The sequence below is a fragment of the Leptonychotes weddellii genome, chromosome 1 (genome assembly GCF_054177405.1).
Source record: "Leptonychotes weddellii isolate Sample4059 chromosome 1, ASM5417740v2, whole genome shotgun sequence".
NCBI lineage: Eukaryota > Metazoa > Chordata > Mammalia > Carnivora > Phocidae > Leptonychotes > Leptonychotes weddellii.
In genome coordinates this window covers 102727452-102732608 of record NC_138369.1, presented here as the reverse complement: position 1 = coordinate 102732608, position 5157 = coordinate 102727452, and positions in this window count along the sequence as shown.

Below are 5157 nucleotides of genomic sequence, written 5' to 3'. Positions count from 1 at the left end.
GTATAACTAAGTGGTTCTTAACCAGTGATTTTACCCCTAGAGGATTTTTCAAATTATCTGGAGATACTTTTGGTTGTCTCAACTCTAAAGGGAGGAATGCCATTGGCATGTAGTGGATAGAGGCCAGGAATGTTGCTAAATATCCTACAATGCACAGTGCAGACCTTCTAAACTAAGAATTATCTGCTCCAAAATGTCAATTGGTTGAGAAACCCTGCTGGAAGACACTTGCTAATTAATGAAGGGTCAGAAATATTCCACTTCTTCCATGGAAAACTACTAAGTTGGCTAATTTCTGTAAATGTGGCACCATTTTGTAAATATGCCCATGGCTTATTTTGCTTCCGTCTTTCTTATGCTACAGATTTCCAGAGATCATACAGCATTTCCAGATTTCTTAACATCAGCAGCTGAAGGAAAAATGATGACAACTGTAGAAATGTACAATAGCATGTTGATCTCATGTTTGATGGCTTAAAGAGTGTAAGATAGATATATATGTATATACATATACACACACACATATATATAAGTATATGTCTATATAATTTATCTCTTTGTTCTTTTGTGCATTAGAGTTATGTGAAAGTGAAATCTTAGGCATCAGATAATAATGTTGGTGATATGACCTCTGTGAAAATAAGACTACACATTTTTCCAGCAGTCTTTCCTTGCAAAAATGCTGTTGGACTGCTGCTCTAACAATTGAGTTCAACCCATATTTATTGTGCTTACGATAGAGACTGTTATGGAGGTTGGATAGAGTGGCGCATACTTCCTGTCTAGACAACTTACATTTTTCCACATGGCTAACCACCTAGAATTGTGACTAATCTAACTGCTTAAACAAACTTAAAACTTATTTCCTTTTTATAGTCTGCTTTCAGGGAAATAAAAAGGAGACTTGATTTTTTCTCGCTCAAGTCACTAGCACCACAGGATGAACCTTAGAGAAATCAATTTAAACATCGATTTTTTTTTTTTTTTTGGTAAGATGCTATTTGCAGAAGGTTAACTGATCAACCAGCTAGTCAGATCAATTTGATTTTTTATTTAGCTAAAGAAGTGAACAATATCGTAAATCTTGTGATAGTCTATGTATGTCAGTTAGATGGTAAAACGTGAAGTTGTTAGTCTAACTGCATTACAGAGACTAAGGGCAAAGAGCCAATCTCAGATTTAAGGGTTGATTCTCTCCCGGGAATTAAACCTATCCCTGCCATTTCCAGGACAAGTCGCGCTACTGTGACCTAGATACTAACTCTCTCTATGGTTGTCATCGGAAGTCTGATATTCTTCCCTATGAAATTTACATGTCCACAAAAGAGATAAAGATATTTGTTAAAAACAAATTCTTCACTGTGGCCTCAAATATGATTTAGAGGTCCCCTGAGTGATTCTATGTCACCATCTTTTTTTAATAGTCTGCAAGGTCTTGATTTTGATCTTTTGAGTTGTTTGCCCAGCTTAAAAAAGACAGGCCATCCAAAGCCAGGAGGAGACTTTGATTTGAAAGAAAAGATACACTTGTGGATCGTCAGGCAAAGGTGTCAAATCCTCAGAGAATGACAATGGAAGAAAGCTCAACCTGTCAGACATTTACAGAAGGAGCATCTGTGTCATGTTACTTGTCAGGTGGAGGGTCCTTTAGCCAGGTTCTAATAGGTTCCAGCTCCTGGGTCTATAGTTATTGCGAGTGCAAGCAGAAAAACACTTGAGAGTCATCTTATTTCCACTGAAGGCCAGTAGTAGATCCTAATAATAAAAAATAGACACAGAATATCCAGATTGCCTGTGCTAAGATAACAGCTCTACCACTTGCTAGCTATATAGAGATAAATATACTAAAGCTTTCTTTATCTGTAAAACTTGAAAATAACAGTACATCTGTGCTTGTGAAGATTAAAAGTGTTAATGTTTGTAGCAATAACATTCTGAATGTTAGCTACAATAAGGTAAATATTTCAGCCTCAAATAGCCTTTAAAATTAGAGAAATCAAATATTCTTTAATTTTCACAAATTTTCTTGAATTTTGCATGAGTATAGGCAGTAAAAGGATTCTAGTTAGTATTTTAGTCAAGGAACATTTTAAGAGTTGCCAATCTTAATAGTTGTTTTTCAGCACTTAAAATGAACTAGGGATCAGGCTCTAGTTGTACCTCAAATAAAGTTGGTCCAAATTAAATAGAATCTAATTATTTAGCATTTTCAAAAAAAAGATGAAAATATATAAAGTGGAGTTAAACGTGAAAGTAATCTCCAAATCATAGAATTCTAGCATAAAAACTCTGGCCTTGGGATTGAATGGAGAAAATAAAAGGATTACAGTGTTCAGTGCTTTCATGGATATCATTACGAAGGAGTTCAGGATAAAATTCTAAATAGGCTCAAGAAGAATTTACATAAATCATAAATAATGTACTAAAGGAATTATGGATGTGTGGGTTTCATAATTACATTCTAGGATTTTTTTTAGGAAAATTGCTTGAAAGGAAATGATAATTCTCTCCCCAAAGCAATCTTTATTGCTCTTGTTAGAGACAAAGTATTATCCCAGTTGGATTGTTTTAAATGAGCAGGATGATTATCACACACATAGAAATTATTAGTGGATATTAGACTCTGCAGTATAATAGAATTGTGAATTTGAATTAGAGTTGAGGTGCTTTTGCTTCTGTATGGGCATAGGCAAGGCAATTCTTTTCTATGAAACTTTTGCACATATAAAGTGAATAATAATTCCTATCTTTACTTCACAAATGTGATTTAGACTAAATGAAAACAAATTTATATTTTTTGAAAACATTAAAACAATATCAAATGTAGGTAATAATCATTATTATTATTATTATTATTATTATTTTGCCTTAATTAATCAAGGAGATCAGTTCACTGGTTCATCACCATGGTCATTTTTAAACAAATTACATGCATCCTAGAATACCTAATGATAATTTAAAAATATTTACAGCTGACAGAGATTGATCTGACTGACCTCATGTAATTCAGGTTTTAGTTAAAATGAGAGACTCTTTTTGAAAATTTAAAAGTGCTAAACTTTAATTTTTTTAAGTTCCTTCAAGAACTGACAATGCATAATTCAAAATTCAGACATTTTAGTATAACATTAACTGGTTGGGGAATAAATTATAAGGGAAAATGGGGTGATCTACACTAATGGATAAACCATGTCCTAAAAATATGGACCATTTTTGGAAATAAGATTTCAGTTCACTGAGCTTAATATTAACAAATATAAATTCTCCAGTTTTCTAAACATTATTCAGTGATTTTTATAGGGTTAACTCCTTGTTACATGATTATTTTACAGGAAAGCATCAAAAACATGCTTAACAGCTCATTTTCAAATAAAACCAAGAAGAGAAAATTTTGTATGTGGAGAGTCACAGGTAAGACTAATTCACTGAATTAGTCCTAAGAATGAGAAGCAATTTAGTCTACAAAAAAATTGTGAATTCTTTCTTCAAACAGTTCTACTTTCATTACACTTTCTACTGGTATATATGTGCATGTCATATTTAGAACAAGCATTTTTATTGTTGCATGCACAAAGAAAATGTTTTATTTTGCTACTCCAAAATTTTAAAATAATCTCTTCCTCAGTGTGGTGGACATGTTCAATCACTTTGTTCTATTCTCTTGACACCTTTCTCGGTGTAGATACCAGGGTCTCTGCAGGACAGACATATAAGGCTATACCCCGCGTTAGTTGATTCAAAAGGGCAGATTCCAATTCATACTTAACTAATCTGTTTTGCTGTCTATGCAGTTGGAATTTGTACTGAGAAAACAGTAATTCTGTGTAGACTGTATCAGCACTAGAATGAGGATTTGGCCAAAGAAGCAGAGAAAGAAAATAAGCACAGAAAGAGAGTAAGGGAGAGAGAGAGAGAGAGAAAGAGAGAGTGAGAGAGAGAGAATAAAACAAACAAAATCAGTATCAAACTCAGAGCATGGCAGAGAGAAGAAACTAAATAGCTCTAGGAAGACTATTGTCTTGGTAGATTCCAGTTTTGTGCAAGTCCCAACAATACTTTCTGCTCTCGGTCTAATCATGGCACACCTTTTTCCCCTTATATTAAATTACCCTTTGCCCTTTAAGCCAGTAGGAGTTAATTTTAGTTACTTTTAACAAAATAACTTACCTCTGTAATAAAGAGACACTAACTTGCAGTTTATACACTTGCAATTGAAGAAACTGTACTGAACATAAGAGGTGGATTCACAGGTCGCACTATTTGTCATTGACAAAGCTGGAGTAGGACTCAGCTTTTGTATTCAATGTTCTTTTCATATTTGTACATTCTATTTGCCTTCATATTATTTTTCTGCTTAGGTCCCCCTATTATCTTTATCATCCCACTAGATCTCACATAGCCTAAATCTAACCCTGTACATGTTAGCAAAGATAAAGTCTTGTAATTTGGTGAAGAAAAATAAGCCCAAAGCAAAAAACTGCAAATATTTTATGTCTTCAATTAGAGCAACACAGTTTTCAGAATACATACTTTTTAATTGTAGAGTTTTTAATTGACCATAAGCAATAGAACCTTCCTGGAGGATATAGTATTGCATTCTTACCATTATTTCTGGGCAGGGGATCTTTTTGAAATGTAAGAAATTACATACGATGTATAGCTTGTTAAGCTCTAACAGAAAAAAGAGAACAGAGATAAGGATTCGATTCATTCATTCATTCGTTAACAGTTCTTACCAATTTTCTTACAAGGGAAGACTACAGATTTAGGGTATAAGGAACAAAATCTAACCAACAAGCACTTTTAGCACCTTACAATTAAGATCAAAGCCTTCTAAAAATCCTGCTGTGAAGTTCTTTTAATTAGCTCGCTACTCAGTCTAACACATATTGCAAGTATTCCTTCTTGAATACCTTCCTTGAATAATGCAGCTGGGAGAACAGTCAGTTGAGCATTGATGCAGCTGGGTAGCTGAAAAGATGAAAATCAAATGTGAATTCTGATGAAGTAATTTCATTTTGAGCCTTTCATATTTCTTCCCCCCTAAATTAAAAAGAAATGAAACCTCGAGTTCAGCTGGTTCACTGCCTACTCCATGCCAATTCACATTTTCGGATAATAAGAGTATTTTGCCCAAAGTGAATACTAAACACAAAA